The sequence below is a fragment of the Marmota monax genome, unplaced genomic scaffold (assembly GCF_021218885.2).
Source record: "Marmota monax isolate L192 unplaced genomic scaffold, Marmota_monax_Labrador192_F-V1.1 WCK01_AAM20220418_F8-fsc00125, whole genome shotgun sequence".
NCBI classification, from domain to species: Eukaryota; Metazoa; Chordata; class Mammalia; order Rodentia; family Sciuridae; genus Marmota; species Marmota monax.
In genome coordinates, this window is record NW_026695235.1 from 6350050 (window position 1) to 6369671 (window position 19622).

Here is a 19622-nt window from a genome sequence, read left to right on the forward strand (position 1 = left end):
ATCATGCACACTTTCTCAATGCTGAACCTGTGTGCTCCTGAAGTATTTGCCTTGACTGTGTCCCCCAGCTACTAAACAGGTGTGGGGGGCTGAGTCAGGTCATTCCAACTTCAAAGTCTGTTTATTTCCACTAAAAGAAAAGGAAAGCAAGATGGCAGAACAGGTGGAAATCACCGCCCCTCTTCTGAGCTCCATTGCCTTGGCATCCACAGAACCCACGCTGTGAGAAGGCAGCTACAGTCATCTTGTCCTTTAACTTGGGTCCCACTCGCCCCCCCACCTCCTTTCAGCACAGAATTGCATTCACATTATTGGATGCTTTCTTTGGCTCATTCTCAGCCCGCCTCACCTCCTCCCATCACCTTCATTTCCCTTGTCCCAGGTTCAAATTGCTGAAGCCCACAATCTCTCAGGATCTGGTTCCTGAGTCTAGGCGCTTCACAGGGTGGTGAATATTGATAATGCCTATCATCTCCCCCAGCCCCCAACCTTCTTCCCAAGCTGGGTCTAGCACAAGACAAACCATTGGTTCTAGTTCTGTTCCCTAAGGTGAGCTGGGTCCGATGGCATGTTCCTGCCCAGAGGCACACACACAAGTGGCCTCTTCCCTGTGGCGCAAACAGCATGAAGTTTGTCTTCCGCAGACCATGGTCCAGACAGAGCTCAACACCAGCAGCAGATTGCCCCACACTTCTCCCCAGGGAGGGTGGGATCTACTCTATGCCAATCTAGGGCCATTCAGAGCAAGGGCAACCTTTAGAGTTCCTGTACAGGACATTTTAGGGAGTGAGATGAACAAGGGGATAAAAGAGACCCTCAAGAGAGGGTCATGATGTTTGACAGGTCCTGGTGCCAAAGCGTGCATCACTTGGCTGGAACCACATGGCAAAGCTCATGAGACCACGGTCACCTGGCCCTCTGTTCTCAGAGCTGCTCAGTTGTCTCTTTTCCAATAACTTCCCATTTTCTGGTTTTGTTCTCCTGGCCAAACTTTTATCCCTTCCTCATTGATGTCCCAGATCTGAACCTAAAAAAAAAAAAAAAGACAAGTATATCTACTCCCCCTCCATATCTGCAGAACCCCCCCACCTGACAGCTGACAAAGGTAGATGTCTGTGTTTGTCATTTAGTAGGAGACCAATAGTGACATTTTAAAAGGTTATTTCCCTTACAGTAAACCGTACAGCCCAGGGACAGTCACCTTGTGAGCGTCTTTATTCATGAATCCCCACTCCTCTTTCCAGGATTGATGGGTGACAGCTCCTCGCTCCCAGCCTTTCCTCTATATATTTACAGTAGTCTCTGAAGTACATCTTTAATCAAAGGGGCCATGACTCGTTGACACATCTTTGGAATATTACTGAGTAACTCATTAAAATGTTAATAGCTTCTGTCCAGATGTATTGATCTTGATGTCAACTATTCTTGGAATAATAAATAAAGTTGAGTTTTAAAATTTTATCTTCCAACCATGCTGAGTGATAAGTGAGCCAAGGAGTGTCTGAGAGGAAATGATCCACCTGAGACGCCTCCAGCTTAACAGGCATCAAATAAAGAGGGTTCAATTGAGCAGCATGATGAAGACGTTATGGCAGGCAGTTGAGCTAAACAGTAGAGGGGGGAATGCCCCAAATCCAGAGACTATGGGTTTCTTTTTCTTTAAACAAATCAATCAACAAGGGTGGCTTGGAACCACTAATTTGTAAATATCTCCTGGCCTCCCCAAGTGTTCCGCAGTAGGGACATCCGTAAATCCAGACTGCAAAGGACCAACATTTGGGGAGCTATTTGGGGTGCTCCAAGACTAGAGCCTGCATGGGCTTCTTCTGGCTTCCAGCCACATGCCCCCTGGCTTCTCTTCTCCCACGCTCACCTTCCCACATTCGGATACTGAGCAGGTCCAGGCCATATCTTACTGACATTGTGACTTGCTGTTCCTCTGCCTGGAATCTTCCCCCAGCCTCAGATGTTCACGGGGCTCTGGAAGGCCAGCACCTTCCTGCTCTCCAGCTCTGAACACAGCTGCCCCTCCTTGATGGGCTGCCTGGACACCCCCATCCTGAAATAGCCCCCAGCCTGTCTCCCACCACGACCCTGCGACGTGAGCCTGCTTGACCTGTAGATCACACACCCCTCTTTGAGGTAACCAATGCTGTATGTCCATCTCTCTTTCCCTCTGTCTCCCCCCAGGACCAGCAGGACTGAGTTTCTTCTTCCCTCTGCCTCATCTACAGGTCTTACTCCTCACCATAACCCAGCACCTGGGTCCACACTGGGCACCTGGTAGGGCTCATAAGCACGGGTTGAATACATGAAGGAAGGAATAAATAAATGGAGGAAGGGATTCTGGGAAGCCCAGAAGGAATTCAGCTGGAAAGGTCTCTACCAAGAAAAACAGGGCAGAGGCTGGGAGGGTCAACCACTCAAGAAATGCTTGCTACTCAGGCCGGGGAGGAGGAAGCGGCTCAGTTGGGACGCAGGTCTGGACCCCCACTTGCTACCTGGAGCTCAGTTCCACAGGGAAAACCCTTCACATGGATCTGTGACTCAGGACCTGGGGGCTGGGGCTGGAGGGCGCACTGGAGCCCTAAGTCAATGTTTCCAGAGCAAACACCACCACCAGAAGTGGCAAGGGTCACTGACACACCACATGGCTCTCCCCAGCCAGGGCCAGGTCCCGTTAGGAACATTGTTATCATTCCTGGATCCGCCATCCCCGCCCTGGCGCCCTGATACTCCTCAATGGGTCCATTCAAACAGAGCCCCATTTTGCATATTATTCTTAATAAACATTCATAGTTCAAGCCATAATGGCCCTTTCAAGGCTCCTGCTTTGAATGCATGTTAACGACAGAGTGCCTTTGTATACTTACATGTAAAAATACACTGGCCACCCTGTTGATATGCAGCATATATATTTATAAATATTTATCACCAAGTCATGGCTGACATTTTCAAAATGCTGTATTTGAACTAGACCTCGTTTTTTTCTGTCTCCCAAGCTGAGAGGCCAGACGAGGTTAATTAATCCAATTTTGCCTAATAATGTGTGGCATAATGATCTCCATGCCCTGGTTTATTTGTCAAGGGGGAGGGGGCTCCTAGGGAAGGCCTCAGTGCCTGGGAGAGGAGGGGTCCTGGCTCCAGGCTGGATCTCCAGCCAGCCTGGGGTGATAGAGGGTGCTCACTGCACCGACTTGGGCAAGAGAAGCAACCGGTCGTGAATGAGACCTGTGTCCAGACACAGGTTGTCCTTGGGGAAGGGAGGGGACCTAGAAGTGGCTGGAGCTTCTCTCCTGGGTCTATCCTCTTTCCCTGCCCAAGGCCCTGGGGGATGCTCTGAGTATTCAGAAATGACATTCCAAGTGCACTCAGATGAATGGGGATGGGACTCTAATGCTGGCGTCCTCAAGAGGACACTTCACACGAGGATCTCGGGTAGACTGAGCATTGGGTTGGTAAGGACTGGCCAACAGTAGTGCCTGGTTTTTTAAAAGCGGGGATGCAGTGATGTCAATGGTTTTGGCTTCTTGCATTAGCTTGGTTTCATGGGGGGGGGGCGAAAGATGCTTTTGCAAGCCTGACCTCTCTCCATCATCCCCCAAGGGCCTCCTGACCTGTGTATTTTGGTCCATACCCACACCCTCTTCTCACTGGCAGAGGGAGGCAGCTCAGCCAGGACCGTGTCTGGGGAGGAGGTCTTGAGGCCGTATCTAGGTCCCCTGAACTCTCTCAGTCCCGCTCGGTTCTGCTCAGCTCCAGGTGGGGCGCAGCCCCTCCGGGAATGGCAACATGTCTCTCCCCTGAGGTGGCGGTCACAGCCATCTTAGGAATCTCACTGGCCGGCCTCTGCTCTCCAGGCCCAGGTGGCTTCTCTGGTCACAAAACAGACCTCCCAGCTGACTACTCATCCTGCCATGTCACCTCTGGGCTGTCACGGTCCAGCTCTGGAGGGCCAGCAAGGTTTTCCATCCCATGCCACCTTCACCTCCCGCCTCCCCCACTGAGCAAAGCTGGGCCGTCGCCCCGAGCCGCTCCCACTCTACATGGATCCAAACGGAACCTACGTAACTAAGTGAAACGACTTTTTTAAAAGGTCAGTTGGCAGGCCAGAGCCATGGAAGATTTTAAACTACCTCTTCTGGGGACCACCTGTGTGCCATGGGACTCATCAGCACCTGCAGCTCAGTGCTGATGGGGTCTGAGTCACAGTAAGAGTCACTCAACTCACCCCTCCAAAGGCTTGGTGCCCAAGTGGGCGTTCCCTGCACCCTGTGCTCACTTCCTCCTACCTTGTGGTCAGAAACCACTGACCATGTGGTCAGAAACTACTGTGTGGAGGCTGGTGACCTTGGACCAGTTACCAGCTGTGACTAAGCTATAATTTCTTCAACCATGAAGCAGGGCCAGTCAGCTAATTCCACAGGGCGGTGGTGAAACTAAGTAAGAAAAGGTAAGAAAGTGCCTAGCACACGGCCCATTGAATCAGTGACTAATGGAGTGAATTTAGAAATGGGTTTATCTGTGTTATTTTAAACAGGTTCAATGATACGTAAATAGATCCAGCTACTACGCCTTCGGCCTCATAGAGATAATGAGCATTCCTAGACCTGTGAATGTATCCAGCGTTGTCCAAGCCAACATCACCCCTCATCTGGACCCCATGGTACCTTATTTATGTTGTCAGGATTGTGTCTCATTCCTGGACCGTCCTACCAGGCTGGAATATCCTTCTTTACGTGCATAATTAATGCTCCCTGTGCATTATAAATCCCAAGCCATGGAGGCCCTTAATGAATATGTATGAGTTGGATTTGAATGGACTTGTGTTGGACACACCTAGCACATCCTTCAGATTCTCTCAGTCACCCCTTCCTCCAAGACCTTCAGTGCTGGCTCTGCCTCAGTGGCAGACCAACCTCCTGGGGCCTGTGTGGTTCAGCTGCCTGAGGCCAATTAGCTCCATGTGCAGAGTTCCTGGCTCATCCTCACCTCACGGGCCCATAGGGCTGGCATCTGCCTCTACCTGGATGGAGAAGGTCCTCACCTCATGGGCCCAGAGGGCTGGCATCTGCCTCTACCTGGATGGAGAAGGGGCCAGGGGAGGCAAGTGAGGGTGGGGGGAGTTCATCCCCAAGGAGTGGGCTTGGCCCAGTGGAGAGCAGAGGGCTGGGGAAGCCAGGCTGATGCGGTCTTCTCTCTTCCCCACCCAGAGAACTACTCTTTCTTGCTGCTCCACGGAGCCCCTCTGGAGACAAACACATCTGCCCAGCGACTGCCTCTGTCCCTGTGGCTCACTGTGCTGCTTCCCATCCTGCTCCTCCCGTTCTCTGTTCCCTCCCTCTCACCGCCTGGGATTGCACCTCCCATATTCCGTATTTGTGCGGGACCCTTGCCTCGGGCTCGTTTTCTAGGGAATCAGTGCCAAAACAGGTTATTCAAGGATGTGAAAGTCAAAGAACAGGGAGGAAAACGTTTTCTGAATTGAGACCACGTAAGAGACAGGCCAGGACTGTGAATAAGTCCATTCGTCGATTTCATTAAGCGGCTTCATTGACATGATCATGCCTGCTGTCCCCTTGGAACCTAAGTCACCAGAAAAACAGAGGTATCAGGCTCTAGTCCTACGTGCCAGCTCGCCTAACTGTGCTCCGGCTCAGCCCAGACTGATGCTCCAGCAAGGTCTGTGTCCAGCTCCTTGGGGTCCAGGACTGTAGCCTCTCATGGGCTCTCAAACTTCAGCCCAGGAAATAAGCAAGGGTGGCCGATCGAGCAGCTTCACTGTCAGGCAGTGAGGAAAACGCAGGTGAACGAGTCAGACAGGCAGCAGCCCTGCCCCTAGACACACCTGTCCTCTGTCCGGTAAGCTGGTCGCCAAGAAAGGTCTCATTCTAGTTTTGTCCATAGAAGAGTTCAAGGGGACACAGGCCCAGTGTGCTCTGTGATGACCAGGTTCCACTTGCCATCCCACATAAAGATAAAGGTTGGCTCCCTTTGAAGGATCTTATGGAGAACTCTTCCAAGTAAATTATAAATTAAATCCACCAATAGGTAGCCACTTGGACAAAACACACCCCTTAGACTCATATCCTGCAGTTTCCAAGAATCCTCACCACGGATTATGCAGCTTGATAACAAGCTACAAATCTCTGTGTCAGCCTTGTGCTAAGTTGAACCATGTAAAATGGATAATTTCATAAGTTGGAAATAGTTAAATATCATCAGTTTGGTGTAATTTAATTTATTACACAGTCCATGTCTGAATTCTGGGGAAAGACCACATGAGTGAGCAAGGGCGCTTGGAGAAGACTTTCAGGATTCAGGATGCGGGGAGAGGATGAGGAATGGGCATTAAATCAAACTGTACCAACAACCACTGCTTTTCCTAGTACGAGCTCAGTGCCATTTCAAGGTCAGAATTTGCTCCTTGTTCTTTCAACAAAAGAATCTTATTCCGCATGTAAAAGTAGGTGTTTAGCAAGTATTTGCTGGCTGATGAATGAATACAGAGGTCAACAAGGGGACTACCTGCACCCCAAAAGGAAGGAACAGAGAGCAAAATCATGGCTTGTTTGTCTAAGCAACAAGGGAGCTGGAACATCTGTGATTTCCAATACGAACTAATTTGTCAGGTGACCTTGGATGAGAATGTTAACTCTCTTTTTGTTGCCATGAAAAAGGGAGATGATATGTATTCCATACAGGGCAGTGCTAAAGGGGGGTAAAGGTAATTGATCACCGTGACTGTGAGGAAGGAAGACGGCATCATAAATACTAATTACAATAACCATTCCTGGCTTCTAAGAAAAATGCCTTTAAAGAAGAAGGAAGTAAAGTGAAATTCCTCCAGAAGGGAGCCTCCTGGGCAGCCTGGATGTGCCGTGGCCTTGTGTCTTTGAAAAAACCCGAAGGGGAAAAGGCTTGGTGGCAGTTTGCTGCAGCTGAGTAGGCAGAAAATCTTATATTTTAAAATTGTTCTTATGTTAATGGCAAAAAAAAAATTGTTCTTATGTGAATTAACTTCATGCTTCAATTGCCAAATTTTCAGAAACTTAGATTAATAAACTCGGGATCAAACTTGCAAATAATTATGCGTTTCTTCACTTTCTTTACATAAATGCTAAATACGAACACTTAAAACATCAGGTCATGGATTAGCCCCCTGCAGTAACACTGTTCTAGTCCATGACGGCTGTCTCTCTGGCATCCCTCAGCCTCTAGCAGGTGGTTGGATCCTGGAGGGGATATCTCAGCACCCTTAGGTTTTGGGTGCCCTATTCCATGTCCTAAACCCTCTGCAGATCATCAGCAAACAAACAGGAACACATTGCCTGATTTTTTTCAAGGTGGATTTACCAACCCTGAGCCTCTCCCCTCTCGGTTCAGCTCCTCCCTGCTTCTTGCACGCATGTTTACAGTGTGGTTTGTAGTGCTTTAAACCCAAACAGAACATTCCAGGCAGGGCAAGCACTGGCTGCTTTAGCCACAGCCAGCCGCATAAGCGCTGGTAACTGATGCTCGAATGCAGGACATGGAGCATTCCTTCATATCGCGGCCGTAATTGAATACACATGAACCGCCCCTGCATGGATGACCCTGGAGTGTGCCACACACCTGGAATTAGTGAGGTTCAATTAACGTGTCACCATCACTAATAGCAGCTACCGGTGAGAACCACCAGTCGGCTGCCACAGCCAAGCAGCCTGGGAACAGAGTGCCAGCAAGCAAGCCCCAGACCACTGCTCCCCAGCTCTGCTGTCCCCACCAGCATGTAAAACCTGGTGTGTTTGTTTTTTCCAGAAAAACTTATTTGCTTTTAATTACTCCAATTAATTTTACTTAATGGTTTGGCCATGTCTTACTCAAAGAGTTATTGGGGGCTAAAATTACCCCAGTAGCAAAATGAGAAAAGATGGCAGAGACCCAGCAAAATTTTTGTGACAACATATTAAATATTAAAAAAAAAAAGACAAGAAATTGAATATGGTCTGAAAGATGGGACCGAAGGCGAGGAAAGGCAGGATGTGTGCGATGAATTTCCCTTTCCCTTTTTTCACTCACTCCCGGGGTGCTGTGCACTGAGCATGGCCCCAGACACCGCCAGGGTTGGTGCCAAGAGCTCACAGCTCCAGTGAAAGAGCCTGGTGAGATGGCGTGGGACTTGGGGCCCAGCTGGAAGTCAGGGTGGCCACTGAGACCAGGGAGCAGCCTCAGCCGTGCCTGCCCTGGCCTGGAGTCTCGGATGGCTTCCTGGAGGAAGTGGCATCTAAACTGAAGGAGGGGGCTGGGGCTATAGCTCAGTTAGTAGAGTGCTTGCCTTGCCTGCACAAGGCCCTGGTTCAATCCCAGCACCACACACACACACACACACACACACACCCAAAAAAATAAAAAAAATAAAAAAAACTCAAGGAGGAGCAGGAAGCAGGAGCAGAGGGAAAAGGGCCAAGGCGGGAGACCTGAGAGAAAGTGAAGGAAACTTCAGGAGTGGGGGAGGTGGGGAGGAGCTTTAAGCCAGTGTCTTCCAGAAGTGATGGTCTTCTCTTCCTTTAAGCCAGCGTGCGCACACACGGAATATTCAAATTCAAAAAACCACAAGGTATGATTTTGGCATATTCTGGGGAGAAAGGAAAATTGATATATTATAGTTTATACTTGCATTTGTATTTGATAAATCCCATTTAATTGATGAAACCTTGTAGCACTGTTTGAGTGGCAACGAGACCGACACTGTCCTCCCTGGCCACGCCCACAGCTTGGCTCTCCCTGGCCCCGCCCACACTCTGGTTGCTTCCTGCTGACTGGGACCTTCAGGCCACTGTAGTTCTCTGGCTTCCTCTGAAAGGAAGGAAGGTGACTTAGGCACAGGTGTGCTTTAGCACTTTGGTTGGCCTCCAGGGGAAACAGGCGCCCCCGGGACCTGCTCTGGGCCCTCCTGGACACACTCCAGGCCTTTAAACCTCCTGAGGAAGAGAGACCTCTGGAGAGGGGGACCAACCTAGGTGGCCCTGGGGGGCACTTCATTTCTAGTGGTTGGAGTAGACAGGTGTTAACTTCTCCTTAAATCCCCCTCAAACGACAGTAAAGGCAGAAAAAGCACAAAAAGACCAGGAGAAGAAGCACAGAGACAGGGAAAAAATAGTAACAACAGTTTGAAAGGGGAGAGGTGAATGGACCGATGATATTTAACTCGGCAGGAGGAAGGGAGAGGAGCCCTCCCGCTGGAGTGAGGGGGAGAGGGTTCAGTCATTGCTGAGAGCCACGGCCGAGTCTGTATGGCCCCTGGCATTTTGCCAACAGTATTGATTGACAGGCGAGGCATTACTATCCGCCTCTGCCGCAACTTTTGAGTTCTCGCTATTTTGGAGTTCTCATGGGGATTTCCGGGGATTCCCCGAGAGTTCCCATTGGTTGGGGAAGTGCAGGAGGAGGGATTTCCGGGAGAGAATTTTCCGGCTGGGGGTTCCTGGACAAGCCTCCTGGCGCGTTGGGGAGGATTCCCGGGGAGCTGTGTGAAGTGTTTTCCTGCAGTTTAAAAATAAAGTTTGTTCCTGCTTCAGTGGCTCGTGATTTGTGCCCAGCCAGACTGCGGCAAGTCATTGCTGCAGAACCTCAGAAAGGCTCAGGAATTGGGGCACCGGGTATTTCTGACGGCGAAGGTCCACTGCAAACTGGGAGGTGGCCAGCGGTCTGGGAGTGTTGGGAACCTCCGGCCGCCTCCGCAGAGCACATCTGTGGTTTGCATTGCCTGCTCTCTGGATGTCCCTCCTTGAGCACTTCTCCCTCATTCTAGAAGTTTCCTCTCTGACCAGTGGAAGCAGAGACTCAGCACTGGACCCAGATGAGGGTGGGGGACATGTAGAGCCCACTCCCCTAACAGGAGCTAAACCCTGCCCTGTCAAATGACACTGCCAGGGCCTTTGCATTTTGGAGTGGGAGGCCATTCCTAAAATTGCAGAATTTTACTAGTATCCAGGTTTGCTGGGAGCCATTAGCCAAGTAGGTATGACAATTTCCTTGCCAGCGTACCCCATGTTGCAGTGACATTGAATGTAGGTGACCTTGCTCAAGGACCAAGGTGGATTAGGGCGTTCCCGGTTTAGGTTCCAGGTTTAAGGTTTAAGATTATTCCTGCTGGGAATAGGGCGTATCCTGCTGCCTGAGTTCCCCTTGAGTTCTCACGGGATTCAGACAGTATATTTTGGAGATAGAAGCCCAGTGGAGGTGGATTTGGGCAGAGAACGTGGATTTCCCCAGAACGTGATTGTAGACGGCTGGTGTGAGTTCGGGAATAAAGAGTTGCTGTTTGAATCTACAAGCTGTGTGGTGGCTCGTGATTGTGTGCCCAGCCAGACTGCGGCACAGGTTGGAATTCATAGCTTGGCTTCTTTCAAAACTGGTGAGCCGGCTGCTATTCTCACACCCATCTCCATTTTCTTCACTGACTGAAAGGGAGAATCCTGTGAAGGGGCTTGCAGAAGGGGGGAACCCAACAGGGGGAACCTATCAGGGAGGGAGGACCCCACAGGCAGCTACCACCCCCCAGTCTCCTGGCTGGTGCAGAGATTGTGAGACTGAGAATGGGCAGTGTGTCTTCAAGGTCTTGCTCTGTCCTTAAAGTATTTGCTGTCCCTCCCTGCGGAGGGCTACACTTCCTTACCCTGTTGGCAGCAAACTTGCCACATGGCTTCCTTGACCAGTGAACCATGAGTGGAAGTGATGCGTGGTGCTTCTGAGGAGTAGCAATTACACAAGGCTTAGCTCTGTTAGGCCACCGCTGTTGGCTCCTTCTTTCTCCTCCACTATGAAACCAGTTTGCTCTAATTGTTATGGCCTGAATCTGGAATGTTCCCCCAAAATCTCATGTGTTGAAGATTTGGTCCCCAAAGCAGCAATGTTCAGAGATGGGCTTTTATGAAATGATCGGATCATTGGGGCTCTGACCTCATCAGTGGATTAATCCATTTAATAGATTAATAGTCTGAATGGAGTATTGGGAGGTAGTAGAAACTGTAGGCAGGTGGGACACCCCTGAAGGAAGCAGGTCTCAGGGCCATGCCCTTGGAGACTATATCTTGTCCCTGGACCCTTTCTACTCTGTCTTTCTCCCTTTCCTGGATGCCATGAACTGACAAGATTTCTTCTACCACCTCCTTCCACCATGTTGTTCTGCCTCATCTCAGGTCCAAAGCAATGGAGCTGGTCATACATGGACTGAAACCTCTGAAACTAGGAGCCAAAATAAATCATTTCTCTCTTAAATTGTTTATGTTAGGTATTTTGATCACAGCAATGAAAAGCTGACTGACACACTGATGGACACTGGGTCCTGGATCTTTAGTGTGTGTCCAGGGGTGAGGAGAACTAAACCTCTGTTGAGTTGTGTATCTGTGATTTTCAGGGCTGTTTGTTACTGCAGCATACCAGTAGCAAAAATTCTAAAACATCGCCAGTGACAGTGCTGTCAAGATAGGCAGGAGAGGCATTCTGTGACTCCTGCAGGGATGATCACCTTTCCTGGTTCCCCAAAGGCAGCTGTGTGGGCCACTCCTGATGATGGCACTCTTGGCCCAAGCAAGACCACCTTCCCAGAGGGTGCCAACAGTGGTAGCATAAAGAAGTACCTCCTTCTTGTGGACTGTGGGCTATTGGTGTGTACAAGGAGGCCAGAATGGGAGGACAGGAGGAGAGCATCTCTCTTGGGGTATCCTAGCTATGTACCAGAACTTTGCAACGGAGCTCCTGTGTAGGAATGTAAGAGCAATGAATGACCCCCAAAAAATCAGGACACTAACGATGCCAATTATGAGTTTCTCTTTCTCTATTCTTTTTTTTTAACTTTATTTATTTATTTTTGTGTGTGATGCTGAGGCTCGAACCCAGCGCCTCTTGTGTGCTAGGCAAGTGCTCTACCACTGAGCCACAACCCAGCCCCTCCTCTCTCAACTCTGAATGTACTTCTACATTGTGCTTTTTGATGCTTACCACAGCAGGGGACATGGGGGGACACTGAGAAACATGGACAATGACCTCAGAATGTCTGTCCCAAGCCCCAGGAGCCGGAGGGTTGATAAACATGTACTCGTTGAGCACCAGTCATATGCTCCAAATTGTACGAGTGTTGTGAAAGATACAAGATATATAAAATAAGGTCCTGCCCTCAGAGTCCAATCATAAGAGGGCTCTAGGGAAAATGTGCAGATCCAGGGAAGGAACATGGTATGAAAGCCAGAGGGTTTGAAAGGACCAGACTTCTGCCCTGCACAGGCTCACACCAGCGATCCAGGCGTCCCTGGGGCTGACACAGGTGCCGGGTCTGACCTCCTCCTGGTGGAGAGGTGGAGCTACAAGGAGTTTACCCCTTTTCCAAAGTCACAGCAAATTACAGAAGTCAAGGACTGGGGCTGGGGCTGGGGCTCAGTGGCAGAGCTCTTGCCTAGCATATATGAGGCCCTGGGTTTGATCCTCAGCACCACATAAAGAGAAATAAAATAAAGGTGTTCTGTCCATCTACAACTACAAAAAAATTTTTAAAAAAGATGGCAGAGACTATGTCAGATTTCCAGGAACCATCACTTTTTTTCTCCATAAGAGCAAACAGAATAGCTGAAATTAATAGGATGGACAATGTCAAATATAAGTGCCACCCAGGGACCAAGTCTTGAACACACAGGACTTTTGGGGACACTCAAGAGGAAACTGAAAAGGTACCCGATATAATTAATGCTGGACTGAAGAGGAGAGAGTTGCTCATTACATATTCACTGCTGGCCGCCTTGGTACAGAACTGTAACCCACTGCCCCCTGGGACGGCAGCTGCTGTGACGCTTCTTTTATGTGGCAGTGGATTCTGAACTCACCCTTCCCTGCGCTCTCTCTGGGCCGCTGTGAAGCCAGGTGTTCAGTGTGTGGATGTCCCCGGGGCCTCTCCTGGGCCTCTCCAGGTTACAGGCCTGCTTGATCCTCTGGCACTCAGAGGCCTTCAGAAGGACTGACTTCTGGAGGGTCAGAAATACACTCGTGCAGTGAGTTCAGATCCCCCGACACTTGGTTTGGGGAAGGGACAGACCATCTGCTTTTATCTATAACTTACATGAACGCTCCAGGCCATTTCTGGGGTGGAGGGAGTATTAACCTTGCCAAGTTGAGGTAAAGTCCAGCTATTTCCCATTTAAAACCTTTAAAAGTAACTGTCGGATAATTCTTCCCAGATCCATTCCAGAGCCTCCTCTCCCTGTCTTCCCACTCAGGCCGCCCTCTTTCTTGGTATTGATGATGCTCCCTGCCAAAGTCCCACCCCTGTTTTGGCTGGATCTGGCTTCTAGTTGGTCCCACAGCCCATGCCCACAGAGCCCACTCAGTCCACCTCTGCTCTTGCCCTCCCCGTGTCCTGGGGCTTCTGTGTCTCATCTAGGTAAGGAGGCCATCCCCTCATGCCTGGCTTTGTGGACCCGACGTGAGACCCCACAAGGGGCCCTGCAACTTGACTGTGGACACGTGGGTTACACATACATGACCCAGACCCATCCTTCATCCAAGGAAATTCAACTTTAAATCTGCTTAAGGTCTCTTCTAGCCAAGAAGTCTTTTCTTCTGTTTGTCAAGTCAAAGAAGTATCTCTGGAGCCTATTTTGTCTGTCAAAGAGACTTCTTTCTCTTTCTTCTTTCCAGTTTTCTCTCCCTGTGCAGTATAACTGAAGGGGAATTCTCTTTGCAGTGTCTAATCAAATGCGGAAATATAAAAGAAATCTCAAACCCACAAGACAGCAAGTTTGTACCTGCAAGCTAAGTAACTTGGAGAGACTACAGTGGGCCCTTCGTGTCTGTGGGTTCTACATCCTGAGATTCAACCAACTGCAGAATACAGAGAGAGGGAGATTGCATCTGTACCAAACATGTGCAAAGATTCGTTTTTTATCTTTATTCCCTACAGAATATAGTATAATGACTATTTCCATAGCATTTACATTGTAGTAGGTTTATAAGCAAAATAGGGATGATTTAATTATGTAGAACAACGTGTACAGGTTATATGAAAATACCATGCCACTTTTTTATTTTTTATTTTTTTGTACATGGATGGAACTCAGGGGTACTGGACCACTGAGCCATATCCCAGCCCTATTTTGTATTTTATTTATAGACAGGGTCTCACTGAGTTGCTAAATTGCTGAGGCTGGCTTTGAACTCGAGTTCTTCCTGCCTCTGCCTCCTGAGCTGCTGGGATTACAGGTGTACCATGCCATTTTATATCAGGGACTTGTACATTGAGGCTTTTAGTGTTCAAGGGGATCCTGGGCCAATCCCCCAAGGATACCGAGGATGGCTATCGTGTAAATGAAGAGACAGACAGGAAGCAGATGAGCTAAATGGTCATGTGTGATAAGCAGAGGGACTGGAGGAAGAACTAAATGAATGGGGAATGGCTGACAGCAGAATTACGGCCGACAAGTTTGGGCAGTGGGGACTCTGGCAGGGTGTGTGCTTGGGCCAAATGAGCCTTCAGTCCCCCCATCTCTGAGAGTATACCAGGTGGGAGGAAGAGGGCCCTAGCCACCAGCTCAGAGCCTCGGTGACACCTGGGTGAGTTTCTGTGGCCCTGACGTGCCCAGCCCTGCCTGCTCCTGGCCTCCTCACCTGCCTGCTTCCCAGCTGGACTGGCCCCAGGGAGGACCCTGTCCTCCCACCACCACAGCCTCCTGTGCCTCTGAAGGTACAGCTGCAGCAGCCTGGCACCCAGGCTGGTGCTGGAAGTGGGAAGGCAAGCTCACCCAGGAGAGACGGGGAGGAGGCAGCAGTAAGCGGCTGGCCCACCTCCCCACCCACAACTGGCTCCAAGCAGCAGCGGCTCATGTGGCTTCTCCTGAGGTGTCTCCCATGACCATACAGCCCTGGCGTCCTGAGAAGACGTGGTCATGGGGAAATGTCTCCCCTGTATTCACCTCCCTTCCCTTGCCCCCCCACTCTGACTTCCCTGGGATACACCACCAAAATCAATGTCAACACACGTGCTTTCCTGAAGGCCATTTCTTAGGGCACTGCTGGCCTTGCCCCTTCAGGGCACGCCTCGGCAGAGCCATGAGGGCTGAATACTGTCGGTTATGACCTCAGTGATTTTCTGGGACTGGTGCTAGAGAGAGTCACCTGGGTCTCTGTGGTAGTCTCTACCAAGCTACCACATGCTGGGTGGCTCAGAACAACATAAATTCTCTCTCTCAGTGCTGAGGCCAGATGTCTGGCGTCCAGCTGCATTCCCAGCAAGGCTCGGGGGAGACGCCTGCCTCTCCTCCTCTAGCTCCTGGCAGCTTCTGGCAGCTCCCGGCGTCCCTTGGCTTGTGGCCACATCACTCCCGTCTCTGCCTCCGCATTCACATTACCTGAGCCTCTGCCTCATTCCTTATCAAGACACATATGGTGGCACTTAAGGTGCACTCAGAGAGTCCAGAATCTCCTCACCTCAAGATCCCACTTAATCACCTCTACAACTTCTGTTTTCCAAATAAGTCTGCCTCCTCAGTCTCCAGGAATCAGGGTGGGACATACTTTTGAGAAGCCTTTTTTCCACCTACTGTACTCTCCCTGCTCTCCTGGCTGAAGTGTACTGCAAGGAAGGAGGAAAAAAAGAATCCAGTGAAACTCTGACTTCACCACCCAACAATTCTGTGGAGGGAGAAGCTTTAGCAGGGAGAAGCCTAATGTTTCCACTTCTGATGACTTCTGGGACCCAGCAGGGACCCAACAGTCAATCTTCATGTCAACAGGTGCTATTTCTTCCCTGAGAGAAACAGAATTGAACAGTCCAGTGTTGCTGAGTGGAACGGCGGGCACGTGCAAGACCAGGAAGGGCTGTGTGCTCCAGGCACCTGGAGCTGTGACCCGCACACCCAGCCTCTCCTGCCTCCCCTGGCTCATCTTGACTCCTTTGGGCCCAGCAGACCCAGCCTTGCCAGAGCTGGGGAGAAACTGACAGCGCCCCATTTGCAATCCACCTGTGACAGGCTCATAAATCACACCACAGAAAACTAGCTCCTCACGACAGCGGGCGGAGGAAAGCTCTGCTCAGAGACTGAAACACATGTGAGTGGATAGTAGGTTGTTTGCTTTTTCAGCAGGGGGTCATGTGTAAGAGGGTTTTGCACAGTGTTCTCTCAACTCTTCATGTTAATAAAACCAAGAATAATTATAGGCTTGTCCCCAGGTGCACAAGTCTGTGACTATGAAGTGTGACTTCAGGGGAGAAGGGACGGTCGTAATCCCCCATACTCCTCCCCTGCTGACCCAGAAAAGCCAACTAAGTTAAAACCTCAAATTCTACAAATCCTCCCTTTGAATTTGCCCGTGGTCGAAATGTTAATATTTCTGGATAGAGTCGTACTGTAAGCATGGCTCTATTTGTACTCTTCTCCCAGTGATTTCCAAGAGTAAGGTGAGTGTGACCTGAGATGCTGTCGCAGATGGGACAAGGAGACGGTGCTGAGGATGGAGAGGAACAACAAGCCACAGTCAAGTCTCGCAGCTGGAGAGGGTCTATGTGATTCTAGCTTCACAGGAAAACCAACGTGTTGTAAGTGAAACCCATAAGCATATGCATCCGTGTGAAGGTAAGTTCCCCAAAGAACTGTGGGTGATAGCTTCTACTTCCCCCTCATGAGAAACCAGCAGCTGGAGAACCGGCTAGCTCCCAAGCAACACTATCTCAAACAGGACGTAACTCTGCAGCTGAAGAGGGCCCTGGGGATGCCGTGAAATAGACACAGACAGACAGAGGAAAGCTGAGCCTCAAAGGGCAGGGGTGGCCCAGGGGAGGAAGTAGAGCAGGAATCACCCAAGATGGCAGAGGCTGGATGAGAAGGGACAGGCTGAGGGGCAGGGAGATGGGGTGGGAGTCACTGAGAGCAGGGAGAGTTGTCCTGAGACGTGGTTCCTTGCGAACCCGAATCTGAGACTCTTACTTGGGGGATTCTGAGGTGATCTTTCATAGAGGAGAGAGAGTTCTTCTAGCTTCTGGCAAAAACAGAGGTAGAGTCTCTTTGGAATCATAGTTTGTCCAAGTTGGTCCTGCCAGAATCCTACAAATAAAACTTACTGTACTGATAACTTCACAAAGAAAAGTTGACAAATAAGTGGAAAGGCAAGTCACTGCTAATTAGAGCTAACAGAAACAAGAGTCAACAGCCTTGGATCCCCAAGGATTACAGATGTTTTTATATTTGCTACAACATGCAGAAGAGGTAAGTACAAAATGCTTAGAGAAGAGAGAATACACTTATAAAGATGGATAGGCAACAGGAAACTGTCAGGCATGAATAGATTGAATCAGGAGGGAAAAAATGGAATTTCTAAAACTTATTACTTTAAATATCAAATTTTAAAAAAGCTCAATGGATCAGATAAACAGTAGATTACAATTAAAGAGTGAATTAATGAACAGTTAAAGAGAGAATTAATGAACTGGACGATAAATCTGAAGAAGTTATCCAGAATGCAGCAGAGAGATAAAGAGATGAAAAGGTGACAAAGTACAAAAGATACAAAAACTAGAATGAGAAGGTCTAGTAGAGAAGTCGGCCTAACGTCCCTGGGTTACGTCTACTTGGCCACTTGATTCTTTAAATAGTTTTATTGGAACACAACCACACTTGTTTGTTTATATATTGCCTCTAGCTTCTTTCACACTATAACTGAGTTGATTTGAATCCATAGATGTGACAGAGATTGTGTAGCCTTCAAACTCAATAAAATATTTACTCTCTGGCCTTTTACAGAAATTGTCTACTCCTGCCCTGATATATATATATATATATATGAACCCAACAGAGATGAATGGAGAAGGGAAAAAAAGGCAGGCAATATTTTTAAAGAGAATGACTGAATTTTCTAGAACTAATTGAAAACACAAAGCCAATGATCCAGACAGGACAACATATTCCGAGCAGGATAAACACAGGGTTATGTCTGCTTTAGTGCATTGAATGGTATTTCTCTAACCCCCACCCAGTACCTGTGAATGTGAACTTACATGGAAATCGGGTCTTTGTAGATGTAATTAAGCTAAGGTTTTTGTTATGCTTTGTTTTGTTGTTTTTGAGGGCCTTTTTATTTTGCTGTGTGTGTTTGTTTTGTGGTGCTGGGGACTGAACTCAGGGACATGCACACTAAGCACTGAGCTGCATCCTCAGCCCTCAAGTTAAGGATTTTGAGTTGAGATCATCCTGGGTTCTAAATTCAATGACTGGTGTCTTTCTAAAGAAAAAATAATTGTGCTGCTATGAACATCGATGTGGCAGTGTCCCTGTAGCATGCTCTTTTTAGGTCTTTAGGGAATAGACCGAGAAGGGAAATAGCTGGGTCAAATGGTGGTTCCATTCCCAGCTTTCCAAGAAATCTCCATACTGCTTTCCAAATTGGCTGCACCAATTTGCAGTCCCACCAGCAATGTACAAGTGTACCCTTTTCCCCACATCCTCGCCAGCACTTGTTGTTTGACTTCATAATGGCTGCCAATCTCACTGGAGTGAGATGGTATCTTAGGGTGGTTTTGATTTGCATTTCTTTGACTGCTAGAGATGGTGAGCATTTTTTCATGTACTTGTTGATTGATTGTATGTCCTCCTCTGAGAAGTGTCTGTTCAGGTCCTTGGCCCATTTGTTGATTGGGTTATTTGTTATCTTATTGTCTAATTTTTTGAGTTCTTTGTATACTCTGGATATTAGGGCTCTATCTGAAGTGTGAGGAGTAAAGATTTGTTCCCAGGGTATAGGCTCCCTATTTACCTCTCTTATTGTTTCTTTTGCTGAGAAAAAAACTTTTTAGTTTGAGTAAGTCCCATTTGTTGATTCTAGTTATTAACTCTTGTGCTATGGGTGTCCTATTGAGGAATTTGGAGCCCAACCCCACAGTATGTAGATCATAACCAACTTTTTCTTCTATCAGACGCTGGACGAATGGATAAAAAAAAATGTGGCATTTATACACAATGGAGTATTACTCTGCATTAAAAAATGACAAAATCATAGAATTTGCAGGGAAATGGATGGCATTAGAGCAGATTATGCTAAGTGAAGCTAGCCAATCCCTAAAAAACAAATGCCAAATGTCTTCTTTGATATAAGGAGAGTAACTAAGAACAGAATAGGGACGAAGAGCATGAGAAGAAGATTAACATTAAACAGGGATGAGAGGTGGGAAGGAAAGGGAGAGAGAAGGGAAATTGCATGGAAATGGAAGGAGACCCTCAGGGTTATACAAAATTACATACAAGAGAAAGTGAGGGGAAAGGGAAAAATAATACAAGAGGGAGAAATGAATGACAGTAGAGGGGGTAGAGAGAGAAGAGGGGAGGGGAGGGGAGGGGAGGGGAGGGGGAATAGTAGAGGATAGGAAAGGCAGCAGAATACAACAGACACTAGTATGGCAATATGTAAATCAATGGATGTGTAACTGATGTGATTCTGCAATCTGTATACGGGGTAAAAATGGGAGTTCATAACCCACTTGAATCAAAGTGTGAAATATGATATGTCAAGAACTATGTAATGTTTTGAACAACCAACAATAAAAAATTTTTAAAAAAATAAAATAAAGAAAAAATTTAAAAAGTGTGGGAGGAAGGAGATAAAGA